The 17070-nt window shown below is 36.9% G+C and overlaps 1 long non-coding RNA gene and 1 other non-coding gene across 2 annotated transcripts; both read left to right on the top strand.

Annotated features, from left to right (window-relative positions):
- The first annotated feature begins 3824 nt into the window (after positions 1-3824).
- On the top strand, positions 3825-4559 carry LOC128283870 (uncharacterized). The gene is made up of 2 exons (XR_008274253.1): positions 3825-3996; positions 4330-4559. It is a non-coding gene; the product is annotated as an uncharacterized LOC128283870 (long non-coding RNA).
- Positions 4560-16644: 12085 nt separating this feature from the next.
- LOC128281665 (small nucleolar RNA R71) lies at positions 16645-16751 on the top strand. Its single transcript, XR_008271919.1, has one exon. It is a non-coding gene; the product is annotated as a small nucleolar RNA R71 (small nucleolar RNA).
- The last annotated feature ends 319 nt before the right edge of the window (positions 16752-17070 follow it).

Here is a 17070-nt window from a genome sequence, read left to right as displayed (position 1 = left end):
TTCAGCAAGTGTGAGTTCGGTTGAGAGAGGTTAGCTTATTGGGTCATGTGGTATCTGCAGATCGGTATTCGAGTCGACCGAATAAAATTTCAGCCATACTTAATTGGAAGCCTCAGAAATATTACGAGGTTCGAGCTTTTTGGGGCTTGCTTAGGTTATTACCGACGATTTGTAAAGGTTTCTCAACGATAGCCACGCCAATGACGGCTACTCCAAAGGGATGTTAAGTTTGAATGGACGAAAAATGTCGAAAAGTTTTGATCAATTGAAAACTTATTTGGTGAAGCCCCAATTCTAGTGCAACTCAAACGGGCAAAGAGTTTGTTATTTATAGTGACGCATCCCTACTCGGGTTAGGTTGCGTATTGATGCAAGAAGGTCGAGTTGTGGCCTATCGTCGAGGAAATTAAAGCCACACGAGAAAAATTATCCGACCCATGATCTCGAATTGGTCGCCATCGTATTCGCTTTAAAGATATGGCGACATTACTTATTTGGTGAAAAGTGCCGTGTATTCGGATCACAAAAGTCTCAAATATATGATGACTCAAAGAGACTTAAATCTGCGACAAAGACGTTGGCTCGAGTGTTAAAGGATTATGAGCTGGTCATTGACTATCACCCGGGAAAGGCGAATGTGGTTGCGGATGCCTTAAGTCGTAAATCATTATTCGCTTACGAGTGATGAATGTACACTTGTCATTCTACCCGACAATGTTTTAGTAGCTGAATTGAAAGCCAAACCATTATTGATACGTCAAATTCGTGAAGCTTAGAAAGTCGACGATGAGTTGGTTGCAAAACGGGCTGAGTGTGTTCCGAACAAGGACTCGGAATTTCAAATCGATGATGACGATTGTTTGAGGTTCAAAAGTCGTCTCGTGTGTTCCAAAGAATTGAACTTATTTCGATAATTCGAACGAAGCCCATTGTAGCCGAATGGCAATCCACCCGGGGAGTATGAAGATGTACAACGATTTGAAACGTCGGTTTTGGTGGCATGGTATGAAACGAGACATCTCCGACTTTGTTTGAGATGTTTAATATGTCAACAAGTGAAAGCGGAACATCAAGTGCCTTCAGATTACTTCACCGATCACGATACCCGAGTGGAAATGGGATCGAGTCACCATGGACTTTGTATCCGACCGCCATTCTCGCCGAGTAAGAAGGATGCGGTTTGGGTCGTGGTAGATAGATTGACTAAGTCGGCTCAATTTTTCCCCGTACGTACGGATTTTTCAATGGACAAACTAGCCGAATTGTACGTTTTTCAGATTGTGAGATTGCACGGGGTGCCTATTTCCATCGTGTCGGATAGAGATCCGAGATTTACCTCGCGATTTTGGAAAAAGTTGCAAGAAGCTTTGGGTACCAAGTTGCATTTCAGCACCGCCTTTCACCCCCAAACCGATAGTCAATCCGAGCGGATAATTTAGATATTTGAGGATATGTTGAGATGTTGCATCCTCGAGTTCAGTGGTTCATGGGAACGGTATTTGCCGTTGATTGAATTCGCACAACAACGACTTTCAATCAAGTATTAAGATGGCACCCTACGAGGCTTTGTACGGTCGTAAATGCCGTACACCATTGTTTTGACCGAGCTCGGTGAAAGCAAAATTTTCGGGTGGATTTGATTAGAGATGCTGAATGAAAGTGAAAGTAATCCGTGAAAGTCGAAAATAGCCTCCGATCGTCGAAGTAAGTCGACGCGGATCTGAAGCGTAAAGACATCGAGCATCGTGGGAGATAAAGTGTTTCTCAAGGTTTCACCTTGGAAAAAGATACTCAGATTCTACCGTAAGGGCAAGTTGAGCCCGAGGTTCATCGGGCCATATGAGATATCCGAAGCGAAGTCGGTCCGATCGCATATCGTCGATTTTGCCCCCGAACTCGAAAAGATTCACGATGTCTTTCATGTTTCGATGCTTGACGCTATAGATCGATCCATCGCACGTGATTAGTCCATCGAGGTTGAAATTCAAGCCAATATGAGTTATGAGGAAGAACCGATTCGTATCCCGCACGTGAAGTGAAAGAGTTGCGAAACAAGCGGGTTTCGCTAGTGAAAGTGTTATGGCTCAAACACGGATAGAAGAAGCTACTTGGGAAACCGAGAACTCTATGAAAGAGCGATACCCAACCCTATTTACGGTAAGATTTTTGGGACGAAAATTTCTTAAGTAGGGGAGAGTTGTGACACCCAAAATTGACCCTAGTCGGAATGTGGTTTGGTACCAAAACCGAGGCATAAAAATAATTTAAAATTTATTTTGATGCCTATAATATGTGTGTGCTCGTGTGTGAATTTTGAATTCTTTGATTTAGTTAATTTGATTGTGAATTGAAAGAAAAGGACTCATGTGAAAGGATTTAAAAATATGTAGCTAATTTCAAGAGGTTAATAAAGGAATGAAGCAAAATAAATGGAGTTGCATGTCAAATACTCCATTTATTTTGAATGAGTGTTGACCATGTCTAGATTATGGGCAAGGGACATGTTTCCAACATGTTTAGTTAGTGCATTATGTAGAAAGAATTAAGAAATGAAAAAAAAAATGAGCATGGATGCCCCCTTGGTGCCGTAGCTAGAGAGAAAGAAAGAAAAAAAGTTGTCATTCATCCTTTCTTTGAGCAAAGACTAAGAAAGAAAAAACAAAAAATTGTTCATCTTTTCCCTCCTTCCTTTGGCCGAAATTCCTAAGAGGAAGAAGAGATTTTTGCTTCATTTTCTTTGTTTAGAAGAGATCTAGAAGGAGATTTGGCTAAACTTGCATCAAGATTAAGGTATGTATGAGGTTGTGTCATGAGATTCATGCTTGTTTTGGTTGCTAACTTGATGTGCATGTTAGCCATGGTTCAAATCCTTGTTATGCCATGAAAAATGGTATTTGGCCAAGGTTGATATTGTGTTAAAGCCATTGCATGCTAAATGTGAAGCTTGCTAATGATGCATGCAATGATGGATTGACTACTCTTGAAATTTCTTTGTAGCAATCTTGAGTAAGACATTGAGTTCTTTGTTTAACCATGACCAAAGTTCAATGGGGTATGATTGTGATGTATTCGCCATGATGCATTCATGAGCATGATTTATGCTTGTTACTTGATTGGTAAAATTTGTGTTTTAGAGGGTTATGAACACCTTGAGATTCGCCATGCACCTATATGTGTATATATGTTTGCACATGATATTTTGATTATGAAGAAAGTGATAAATATGTTTGTTTAAAGAAGAAATTTGTTGAAGAATGTTGTGAAATTTGCATGTACATTCGCCTAGTACATGTATAGTGTGAAAAACCTTGAAATTATTTTTGATTTTGTGTATTTATGACCATGTGTAATCGGCCACATGAGTAATTTGAGCACTTGATGTTATGTTAAAATTCTTGAGCTTAAATATATGGATGTATGTATATGTGGCCACATAATGGCGTTTTGGTTCAAAGGTTGAATGATAAATTATAATAAAGTGAGATGATATGAGATGCGAATGTGATTTACTAGTAAACATTATTGATAGAAATATTGAATACTTCTACTTGTATTCATTAAGCTCAAGAGCAAAAGGAGCTAAATCCGATAAAGGGAAGGAAAAAGTAGTCGAATAGCCATCGGAATCGTTCGACAACATCCGAGGTAATTTTTCGAGTATCGAAACTTAGATTTTGATTCGATTGAATGAAGTAATAAGCAATCGAAATTCGCCCTTGTATATGGCCATTGAGCGAAATGATATTTTGTTAAGTGAATTGTGCATAAAAGTTTTGTTGTGAAAATGAAACAAAGATGTGTATGAATGTTCGAGTGATATCTGGGCTAAGCCCGAAGGCAATTGTGCGAGCTATGATATCCGGGCTAAGCCCGAAGGCAATTGTGCGAGTTGTGATATCCGGGTTAAGTCCCGAAGGCATTTGTGCGGGTTACCATAACCGGGCTATGTCCCGAAGGTGTTTTGAACGAGTAGCTATATTCGGATAAACTCCGAAGGTATGTGATTTGAAATTTATAAGCTGCTGGAAAATTTTCAGTTATTGCATTTGTGAAATCCCCAACAAGGTATGTTTTGTGTGCTTTGCACACTATGAGTAAATGCGCATTGAATATTCGCTCTAATGATAAATGAGCTATCGGCATTAACTAGGCCGTTATTTGTGTATGAATATAAGAGTTGGGATTGTGAAGTAAGCATGTCTTTGAGAAATTGTGCATATGAATTATTGTTTAGCTACTTGAATGCTATGCTTTGGTTGTGTGTATATTATGGCTCAAACTTACTAAGCATAAATTGCTTACTCCGTTTCTTTGTTTCTCTGTTTATAGATTTTGCTCGTTAGCGATCGGATTCGGGATCATAGAAGTTGAAGTCAACCACACTATCAAAGCCCTTTTGGTACTCCTTTAGTTGAGTTCGGATATGGCATGTATAGGACTACCCTCGGTTATTTTTAAGTACTTGTGATGTATATGTGTACGGCCATGCGAAAATGGTTCGTAATAGTGGAGTATGGAATTAGACCATTTGTGGTTTGTAATTATATATGGTTTCATGATGTGATTATGGATTGGAATGGGAGTGTTGGTCACATGATCAGCCATTGGAATGGCTAAATATGATCATATGTGGACCCATGAATGGCAAGACCATAGTTGGCCCATGGAGACAACAAATTAGGTAAAGCCCACCTTAAAAACAGATGCTGCCAGCTGCAGTGACGTGGATGGGGAAAATCACCAAAATTTGTAGGAATAGTGCTAAATAGTGAATAAATTATGTGATCGAACCTTGACGAGTCTATTTTCATATGAAAGTAACGAAACGATCATATGATCAGTATACCGAGAGATATTAAAGTTCTCGTGAGACAGGGCCAGAACGGTTTCTGGGTCCCCTCTCGCGACTTTAAAAATTCACTATAAATTATCCAGAAGGAATTAGGAGTCATACCTTAAATGTGCAGATTCCATTTTGAGTTTAGTTTCATTAGAAACAAACGGCACCATTATTAAAGCCCTGTACAGAGAGATATTCAAGTTGTAACACGAGAAGGTCAGAGCAGTCGATCCCTGTAACATGGGTGACTTTAACTAATAAACTGTACCAATTGGCCCTACCAAAAATTCTAGAAATAAATCCATGGAAGGATATATGAGTCTAAATTCAGGGAAAATTTACAGAATAATTTTCCGAGTTTTGAAACTCGATATATGATTTTTAAGGCGACAGTGACGCAGTTTTCCAGCCTGTCTGGAAATGCCAAATTGGTCGGTGCTTTAAGAGGACTTGGCTCGTTAACCCCTCGCGTCCGACACCGGCGATGGTCTCGGGTTCGGGGTGTTACAAGTTCATTATACTATCGATCTTTTTGGTACAGTTATATTTTGGACTCGATATGGCATGTATAGGTTAAGCTGATGATAATGATGTTTTGAAATTGTAAATATTTTGGCCATACGAAAATGATGTATAACTTTAATATTAGTATGTATTTCAGCTCAATCTCTATTTATGTTTATTGACAATGTGAATGAGATAATTAAATGATTAGTTCGGTAATACCTCTTAGACTTAATCCGGCGATCAGATTCGAGATAGGGGTGTTACAATTTTATTGGTATCGGAGCTAAGGTTTAGTTGATTCTAGGACTAACGTAGCGTATATGAGTCTAGCTATACATGCCATATAGTGTTAATACGATAGTGTGTTGATTTCTGTCAGTTAAAAATGTGTTTTTGTATAGTAATGGATCCCGATCCCGATCGAGCGGTAGCTGATGATGTAGAGAGTATAGCGCCTGCTTCCGCACACGGGACATCGTCGATGGACTCTCAACCTATTGCGAGCAATCAAAATGACGAGGCTAGACAAGCTTTTTATAATGTGATGAATGATTGGTTTAACCAATACATTCGAACTAATGCGGCTGCTCCACAACCCCCACTTCCGACAAATACACCCCTTGCACCCACGATACCTCTGGTAATTGATCAGATGAGGTTGAATAAGCCCCCGGTTGACAGAATTCGAAAGCACGGGGCTATTGAATTTAAAGCTACAGATAGTGATGATGTCGAGCAAGCTGAATATTGGTTGGACAACACTATTCGAGTACTTGATGAACTATCTTGCACACCCGATGAATGCCTGAAATGTGCGATATCTTTGCTACGTGATTCTGCCTATTATTGGTGGAATACAAGGTTTCTATTGTACCCCGAGAGCGGGTGACGTGGGAGTTCTTGGCGAATTTCGGAAAAGTATATCGATCGAGGTTCATCGATCGAAATGTAAAGAATTTCTTCAACTTAAACAGGGTTCCATGTCAGTTACTGATTATGAACGGAAGTTCATCAGACTTAGTAGATATGCTCGGGAATGTGTATCGTCTAAAGCTATTATGTGTAAGCGCTTCGAGGACGGGCTAAATGAAGATATTAAAATGTTTGTTGGCATTCTTGAAATCAGAGAGTTCGTAGTACTTGTTGAGCGAGCTTCCAAAGCCGAGGAGCTTAGTAAAGAGAAAAGGAAAGCTGATGTTCGAGCTAGAGAGTTTCGTAAAAGATCTTGGGGAAAGCCTTTTCAGCAATCATCGAAGAAATTTCGAGATGATTCAGGCCGATCTAAGAACACTTCGGGCTTTTCTAGACGAGACCGTGATCGACCTCCTATGAGTACGCGAGCCACTTCAGTTGCCAGTGTTGGAAATGATCGTCGGGATAGGACCGAGTGCAAGTTTTGTAGAAAATGGCATTCAGGGAGTTGTAGATTTCATGATAACCCCTATTATAGATGCGGATCATCCGACCACTTCATCAAAGATTGCCCGAGATTGTTAGAGCAAAATGTGAATCAGAGTGGGAAACCGAGTACTGCTACAGCTCGAGGTAGACCACATAGAAATACGAGGAATGCTAGTGGCAGTTAGGGAGGGTCTAGAGATGCTACAACCAGATTCGAGGCTCGTGCTCCTGCTAGAGCTTATGGTATACGCGCACGCGAGGATGCTTCTTCGCCTAATGTTATTACGGGTACTTTCACTCTCTTTGATACTGATGTGATTGCATTGATTGACCCTAGTTCTACTCATTCATATGTATGTGAGACTTTAGCATCAAGTAAGACTCTACCTGTTGAGTCTACTGAGTTCATGATTCGAGTGTCGAATCCTTTGGGTCGATATGTGCTAGTCGACAAAGTGTACAGGAAATGTCTCCTGATAATCCGAGGTTTCTGTTTTCTAGTAGATTTGATGCTTTTACTGTTTGATGAACTTGATGTTATTCTCGGTATGGATTGGTTGACCGTACATGATGCAGTCGTGAATTGCAAAAGAAAGACAATTGATTTGAGATGTGCAAATGATGAGATAATTTAAGTTGAGTCTACTGATTTGAACGGGTTACCAGCAGTAATATTCTCGATGTTGGCTCAGAAATATGTAAAGAAGGGGTGTGAAACATATCTTGCGTACGTACTTGATAGTAAAGAGTCAGAAAAGAAACTTGAATCAGTGCCAGTGGTTTGTGAGTATTCGGATGTTTTGCCTGAGGAGTTACCGGGATTACCACCTGTTCGAGAGGTAGAGTTTGGCATTGAACTTGTACCTAGGACTACACCAATTTCGATAGCTCTGTATCGTATGGCACCAACTGAATTGAAAGAATTGAAAGCTCAATTGCAAGAGTTGACGGACAGAGGTTTCGCTCAACCGAGTTTCTCACCTTAGGGTACACCAGTATTGTTTGTGAAAAAGAAAGACGGAACCATGAGAATGTGCATCGACTATCGTCAATTAAATAAAGTGACAATAAAGAACAAATATCCGTTACCGCGTATTGATGATTTGTTTGATCAGCTGAAGGGAGCCTCAGTGTTTTCAAAGATAGATTTGAGATCGGGTTATTATCAGTTGCGAGTTCGAGACTCAGATGTGCCTAAAACTGCTTTCAGGACGAGATACGGTCACTACGAGTTCTTAGTGATGCCGTTTGGGCTCACTAATGCCCCTGCGGTATTTATGGACTTGATGAATTGAATCTTCAAACAGTATTTGGATCGGTTTGTAGTTGTATTTATAGACGACATTTTGATCTATTCGCGAGATGAAACCGAACATGCCGAGCACCTGAGATTAGTGTTGCAGGTTTTACGTGACAAGCAGTTATATACTAAGTTCAGTAAATGTGAGTTCTGGTTGAGAGAAGTTAGCTTTTTGGGGCATGTGGTATCCGCATCGGGTATTCGTGTTGATTCGAGTAAAATATCAGCCATACTTGATTGGAAGCCTCCTAGAAATGTTACTGAAGTTCGGAGCTTTTTGGGACTTGCCGGTTACTACAAACAGTTTGTAAAGGGTTTCTCGATGATAGCCACACCAATGACGAAGCTACTTCAGAAAGATGTTAAGTTCGAATGGTCAGAAAAGTGCCAGAAAAGTTTCGACCAACTGAAAACCTATTTGACTGAAGCTCCAGTGTTAGTGCAGCCTGAATTCAGTAAAGAGTTTGTCATTTACAGTCCTTACATGGGCTGGGTTGTGTATTAATGCAAAAAGGTCGAGTTGTAGCTTACGCTTCGAGGCAATTGAAGCCACATGAGAAAAACTATCCGACACATGATCTCGAATTAGCTGCTATCGTATTTGCTTTGAAAATATGGCGACACTACTTATTTGGAGAGAGGTGTCATGTATATTCGGATCGCAAAAGTCTCAAATATTTGATGACTCAAAGAGATTTGAATCTGAGACAAAGACGTTGGCTTGAATTGTTGAAAGATTACGAGCTTGTCATTGACTATCACCCGGGAAAGGCTAACGTGGTTGCCGATGCCTTAAGTCGGAAGTCACTGTTTGCTTTGCGAGTGATGAATGTACACTTGTCCGTTTCATCCGATAATGTGTTAGTAGCAAAATTAAAAGCCAAACCGTTATTGATTCATCAAATATGTGAAACTCAGAAAGTCGATGATGAATTTGTTGCTAAACGAGCTGAATGTGTTTCAAATGTGGATTCAGAGTTTCAAATTGATGATAATGATTGTTTGAGGTTCAGAAGTCGATTGTGTATTCCAAGAAATTCAGAACTTATTTCGATGATTTTGAGCGAGGCTTATAACAGCCGAATGTTAGTTACCCGTGTAGTACGAAAATGTACAACGATCTGAAACGTCAGTATTGGTGGCACGATATGAAACGAGACATTTCTGATTTTGTCTCAAAGTGTTTGATATGTCAACAAGTGAAAGCGGAACATCAAGTGCCTTCGGGATTACTTCAGCCGATCATGATACCCGAATGGAAATGGGATCGAGTCATGATGGATTTTGTATCTGGGTTGCTTTTGTCACCAAGCAAGAAAGATGCGATATGGGTTGTTGTGGATAGATTGACTAAATCAGCTCATTTCATTCCCGTACGTACGGATTTTTCACTTGATAAGTTAGCAGAGTTATATGTCTCTCAGATAGTTAGATTACACGGGGTACCTATTTCAATTGTGTCAGATAGAGACCCAAGATTTACATCAAGGTTTTGGAAGAAATTACAAGATTCTCTGGGTACCAAACTACATTTTAGCACCGCGTTTTATCCTCAGACAGACGGTCAATCAGAACGAGTAATTCAGATACTCAAGGATATGTTGAGATGTTGCATCCTTGAGTTTAGTGGTTCATGGGAACGGTATTTGCCTTTGATTGAATTCGCTTACAACATTGGTTTTCAATCAAGCATTAAGATGGCACCTTATGAGGCTTTGTACGGTCGTAAATGCCGTACACCGTTGTTTTGGACCGAGCTTAGTGAAAGTAAAATCTTCGGGGTTGATTTGATTAAAGATGCTAAACAGAAAGTAAAAGTGATCCGTGAAAGTCTGAAAGTAGCTTCAGATCGTCAGAAGTCGTATGCGGATTTAAAACGAAAAGACATTGAGTATCAGGTCAGAGACAAAGTATTTCTTAAAGTTTCACCTTGGAAAAAGGTGCTCAGATTTGGTCGAAAGGGCAAATTGAGTCCGAGGTTCATCGGGCCATATGAAATATCCGAACGAGTTGGGCCAGTAGCATACAGATTGACTCTGCCCCCTGAACTTGAAAAGACTCACAATGTTTTTCATGTTTCGATGCTTCGACGTTATAGATCCGATCCATCGCATGTAATTAGTCCATCAAAGGTTGAGATTCGATCTGATTTGAGTTACGAAGAAGAACCGGTTCGTATTTTGGCTCGTGAAGTAAAAGAACTACGAAATAAGAAAATCTCATTAGTGAAAGTACTGTGGCTCAAACACGGGGTTGAAGAAGCGACTTGGGAGCCAGAAGACTCAATGAAAGAACGTTATCCTAACCTTTTCGCTAGTAAGATTTTCGGGGACGAAAATTTCTAAAGGGGGGAGAGTTGTGACAGCCCTAATTTGACCCCAGTCGAAAAGTGGTTTCGGGACCACAAAACCGAGTCATTAAAATAATTAAACGTTATATTCTATGCTTATTATATGTGAAAGTGTATGTGTGAAAGTATCGTGTCTTAACTTTGTCATTTGAATGTGGAAATAGCTAAAAAGGACTTGTGTGTTAAAACTTAAAAATGTGATAGGAAGAATTTAGAGGGCCGAATAATGCATGGTATATAACAAGGAGGACTTGCATGTCAAATGGACCACTATTAAATTAGTGGACGACAATGATGAAAGTTGATGGAAAAATATGTATTTTGTATTGTAAAATAATAACCTAATGAATGTTATATGATTCCATGTTAGTAATATAATATTTAATGATATTATTAGAGGAATTATATAATTTAATAAAAGAAAATAGGTGAGAAAAACAAAGTTTTCATCCATTCTTCTTTCATTTTGCCGAAATTTAAAGAACAAGCAAAACAAAAGGGTTCTTAGATATTCGGCCTTAATGTTTCTAATTGGAGGTATGTTTGATTTTATTTCTTGATAATTTATGTGAAATTGAGTTAATTGCTAAGCTCCTTTCATAGCCCATGACTTAATTTTTGTTATTGATTTGAAATGATGCATTTGGCTATGGGTTGTATGGATGTCTTTGGAGGTGTTATATGTTTTGGAAATGGTTTGTTAATGTTGTCAATTATAGTGATAATTCGGTCATGATTTAGCTTATATTCAAAATATGTAATTATAAGCATAATAATAAACATGCGAAATGGTTGTATTTTTAGTTGATATTTGTGTTCAAAATGGTTCAATTTGTTTTAGCCACATGTGCATAAATTGTAATAATTGAATAGATAATATGTACTTGAGTATTCGGTTATGGTTTTAGGTTCGAGTTGACGGATATGCAAAAATTAGCTTTTGGTATGTATTGATTTAGTATAGGAGTTCGAAAATGGCTTAATTTTCATGTTTAAATTCGGTTATATCCAATCATGGTTGGAGTTATTTTGATATGCATATTATAAGGTATGTATGATTTGTGTTTTGGTTGCATAACTATATTTGGTTAATGATATGAATAAATTATAAATAGCTTTAAGTAAGCTTGATATATGGAAAATGGATATATTTGGATTGAGATTATGCTTAAGTGAAATTATAGATATGTGATGAAATTGATTGGTGATATACATGTTTAAATAATATGAATGCAAAGAGTTGTGAAATAGTATATTGCAATAAATCTGCTTGGGACAGCAGCTGTAATGTGATTTTGGAAAATCACCATAAATTGTGAGAGTGGAATTAGAAGCTGAATAAACTATGTAATTAAAGCTTAATGAGTCTAGTTTCAAATGAAATCAACGAGAACATATTTTGACATCTGTACAATTAGAAATTTGATTCGTAGTAAAGGGTGGTCAGATTAGTCAAATAGTGAAACAGGGGGAAACTTTAAGAAAAATCTGGTATTGATTGGACAAACTAAAAATTATGAAAATTTTATGGATAAAAGATATATGAGTCCATTTTCAGGGAAATTTTACAGCAATTGATTTGGAGTTTTGTAGCTCCAGTTATAAATAATTTGGTGACTGTTGCTTAGGAAGACAGCTTATTGTGAATTTGTGATTATGTGGTAAACATTGATAAAAATTTGTTAATGAGTTGCTTAATGTATTCTTATAAACTTACTATGATCTATATGTGTGTAATTCGAATATATATATTATATTTCTCAAGTAATGCTTGAATATTCGAATAATGACTAGTTTAAAATTTTGAATTTAAGCTCAAGAGCAAAGAGGGTCGAAGTTGGATAGGGGAAAAGAGAAAGTAATTGAGTAGCCTTTTCGCAACCATTCAAGTATATCCGAGGTATGTTTTGAATAGTCACATTTAGTACGTAATTGATAATGTCTTGATATGTGTATGATAACTGTACTGCGATCTATTGAATCTATTTGAATATAGTTGATTCAGAAATAAATTATGTTTAAGGCTTAAAGCCGAATAGACATTAGAAGTTAAGCTTGGAAAGTAAAATGGAAATATATTCTTATGTATGTTATTGAGCCAAAAGTTATATGAATGGTGTCCATGTTATGCTATTATTCGAAGGGAATAAATGAACTATGATTGTGAGATGTTATGTGAATTGAATTTTATTGCGAATAAGTATGCATGACATTCAGTGATGGTTATCTGGACTTAGGGTCCGCAGGCTATGTGCTAGAATTATATCCGGACCTAAAGTCCGCAGGCTATGTGCTGGAATTATAACCGGACTTAAGGTCCGCAGGCTACATGCTAGAAATATGTCCGGGCTAAAATCCCGCAGGCTTCGAGCTAGTATTATACCGGGTTTAAATTCCCACAGGCTTGTATTGGTATTTGGTTTCAAGTCCTAAGACCTGACAGGCTTAATGCCAGTAAGTTAAGTAAGATTATGATATTGAATGTTCGCAGTAAACCATCGTCGAGTAAATATTATGCATTTAAGATGTTCAGGTACGTATTACGTATTCATCGGTGAATTGATTTCGAAGTGAATCATTAGCATCAAAGAAGAATATATATAAATATGATTGATGGTTATATTTGCGAATATGAGAATGATTTAATCGGTCATGGTATATTTGTATATGAATTATATGTTAAAATTTCTTTATGTACTCATGTACATTCAGTCAATGATTTTGTGAATTATTAGTATTAAAGAATGATACTTAAGTGTGAATGATTGTTATATCTACGAGTGAAACAATGACCTATTTGGTCAAATGTTGTTAATATATGAGATTATTTGACTTAAGTGCATCGTATGAACTTTAAGTAGAAGAAAAATATGTGCTGAGGAATCTTTGTATATGTTTATGTGTATTCGGCCATGAAGTAATTTGAATTGAGAATAAGTCTGTTTAAATATATGTTTTGATTTTCGATATGTCTTTAGTTGTTTGTGATGCTTAAAACTTACTAAGCTTTGAAAGCTTACTCTGTTCTTTATTTCTCTGTTTTTTTAGATTGTTGATTTTGGCCACCGACTCCGGGATCGTCAGCAGTTCATCACACTATCGATCTTTTTGGTACAGTTATATTTTGGACTCGGTATGGCATGTATAGGTTAAGCTGATGATAACGATGTTTTGAAATTGTAAATATTTTGGCCACACGAAAATGGCGTATAACTTTAATATTAGTATGTATTTCAGCTCAATCTCTATTTATGTTTATTGACAATGTGAATGAGATAATTAAATGATTAGTTTGGTAATACCTCTTAGCCTTAATCCGGCAATCGGATTCGGGATAGGGGTGTTACAATGCCATTGTTAAATGCTTAGTTTTTTAGATGTTTTATGATAGATTATTAATGTTTGAAACTAGATTAACAAGTTTTATAAAGTGATTTTTGACAAAAATGTCAATTAAGGACTAAATTGAGAAAAGTGTAAAATACATGGTTAGATGTGTGATTAAATTAAAAATATGGGCTGTTAATAGTATGGATAAAATTCGGCTAGGATGGGTTGTCCTTGAATTGCATGAATTTGCAATTTTACGTGATAAGGACTAAATTGTAAAAATGTAAAACATTAGGGGCAGAAGAATAATTTTTCCAAAATGTGTATATAGTGTCAAATTGAATAGAAAGGGAATATAACATGCTGAATTTGATATTATATATAGATATTAAGATAAGTAATTACCGGAACTAGATCGGGGAAAACAAAAAGTGGACGAATAGTCGATAACTTTATTTGAGCAACACGAGGTAAGTTCGTATAGCTAGAATCGAATTATTAAATACATGTAATTGTTTAAAATGTATGTGTATAAGTTGAATGAATAGCCCACTTGAAATTTGAATTACCGATTATATGATTATATTACTGTTTACATAAATGTAAGTGAAATGTTACAAATGTTATATACGTTACATAGATTCAGTATGATAATATGCATTAGGTATGTGAATTGAGTATTTAAATGTATATATATTTAATTGAATTGAATATATATATATGATTTGAGAAATTGAATTATTGATCATTGAATGCTTAAATGATGAAGTGGAGAATTACCAAGCCAGTTTGATCTGTAAGAATTTGTTAGATACGAGTGACATGTCACTAGGGTTACCGATTTGGTCGAGCTCTTGCATTTGTTGCAGACTCACCAGAGCTCGTATGAGCTTACCGATATATCAGCTCGTAAGAGCTTACTGTTTTCAGCTCATTAGTGCTTACCGATTCAACTCGTATGAGCTTACTATTCAGCTCGATAGAGCTTACCGTTTCAGCTCAATAGAGCTTACCATTTATCAGCTTAGGAGGAGCTTACCGACCATGACTCAAAAGATCATGTATGATGATGAATCGATGGGTTACTGATAAATACACTTAGTTAGTGTGTATCACTCGAGTATCTATCCAAATTCTACGTAGTTCAATGAGCATAATTACTCTTACCAATTATATGAATTACTGTTGATACGGATAAATTACTGATATACTGATGAATTATTGGTTATACGGAAGAACTACTAGTTATATGAATGAATTATAGTTTATACGAATAAAAATTAATTGCCATAATGTTATGTTAATTACATGGTATTGATGTTATTTAATGAATTAAATATGGAATGAAGTTATATGTACTTGAGATTGAATATTTATTGTTTTCACCTATGGTGACTTGATGTTTACATCGACATAATGATACTAAACTATTGATGATTTTATATGCTTATGCATTTGGCAAATTTGGTTGGATTGTATTGAAATGGTAATATAGGTTATAATGACGTACGAACAAATGTTATATATGTGAATCGAGATATAGGTGGTTTAATCACGTATATACCCGTTAGTGTGCAAGATACATAATATTCGATGTTATTTCCATGGTTCAACAGAGAAGATAACGCTACGAGAATTGAAATGATAATATGAATCAGTTCAGGTATACGTGAGATGCTCGACAAGTAAGTGATATTTAATAATTTCATAGGATACGTAAGTGAAGACCGATGAATACTTACAGGAATTATCAAGTTGTTATTGTAATACGTGTTAAGTTTTGATGGAGCTGATTTATATGTATTCCTGCTTATCTAATTGTGAATTAATTGTTAAATGGTATATAGTACAAACTATTCATACGAGCTTACTAAACTTATTAGCTTACTCTATTTATTTCTCGTATTTTAAAGTGTTTTGAAAGTTTTCTCGGGTCGGAAGTCATCAAGGATTTCATCACAGTATCCAGGAGTTGAATTGGTATTTTTGAACTCTTTGAAATTGATAATATGGCATGTATAAGCTAGTTGATTGTATGAGATATATGAGTTATTTTAGCTATTGAAGCTTATATGCATTGATATGTTTAAGCCATGTGATTTGGCTTAACTTGGCTATATATTGGTTATGTATATGTGTTTAAATATGATATGTTTTGGTAAGGTAATGTTTGAATGAAAGTATGCAAGTGAGGTATTGATATATATTGTTAGATGAATGCATTTTGCACGGTATAAAATAGGTAATTGTATAACAAGTTGAATTGGTATACATTACATATGAAATGGTTATGAAAGGTTTGCCAATTGGGTTATGAAATATGATCATATATGCTTGTGAATGCTTGTGTTTAAAGGGTGGCAAGATGGCTCTGTAAATATCCTATTTTTGTCCACACAGGTGGGGACACGGGCTTGTGTCTCAGTCATGTGCAACACACAGTCAAGCTAAATGACCATGTGTCCCCTATGATACCCTTCGAAACTAAGTCAGTATACTCTACAGGTTTGACACGGCCTAGACACATGGACGTGTCTACTGGTCGTGTGAGTGGCACACGGGCTGGCACACGGGCGTGTCTCTGGCCGTGTGATGTTAGTTTGTATGTATGCCTTGTTTTCGCATGGTCTAAAGCACGGGCATGTCTACTGGGCGTTTGAGGCACACGACCTGTTCACACGGGCGTGTGATGTTTGAAATGTTGAAAATTTTTATAAGTTTTTGAAATTTTTATATGTTATCAATTTTGTCCCGAATGCATGATTAAAGCTTTGTATGCTTGATTTAAGTATCTAATGAATGTTAATGAGTGACATTTACCGAAGTGTAATGTTATTTGATAATTAATAGTTCTGAACTGAGTGATAAGTCCGGTAATGCCTCTTAACCTATTTCGGCGATGGTTACGGGTTAGGGGTGTTACAGTGAGGACCTTTGCATAGTAACTCTTTAAATCTTTCTCATGCCTTGTATAAGGATTCATCATCCATTCGATGGAAAGTAGTGATCTCATTCTGCAACTTAGCATTTTTACTTGGTCGGTAATGTTTAACCAGGAAGCAGTTAACTAATTCTTGCCATGTAGAAATTAAGCTTGGTGGTAATGAATTAAGCCATGCTCGTGCTCTATCTCGCAACAAGCATGGAAATGACTTCAACCTCAATGCATATTCGGTTACATTAGCTATCTTGAAGGAATCACTCACCTCTATGAATAGTCGAAGGTAAAGGTGCAGATCTTCTATAGGCATTCCACTATACTAGCCCACTGTTTGAAGAATCTAAAAAATCACAGGCTACAGTTCGAACTGCTGTGCCTCAATCTTTGGTATCCTAATTCTC

This window comes from Gossypium arboreum, chromosome 1 (genome assembly GCF_025698485.1).
Source record: "Gossypium arboreum isolate Shixiya-1 chromosome 1, ASM2569848v2, whole genome shotgun sequence".
NCBI lineage: Eukaryota > Viridiplantae > Streptophyta > Magnoliopsida > Malvales > Malvaceae > Gossypium > Gossypium arboreum.
The sequence above is the reverse complement of the archived record's forward strand: the minus strand, read 5'-3'. Positions and strand labels throughout refer to the sequence as shown.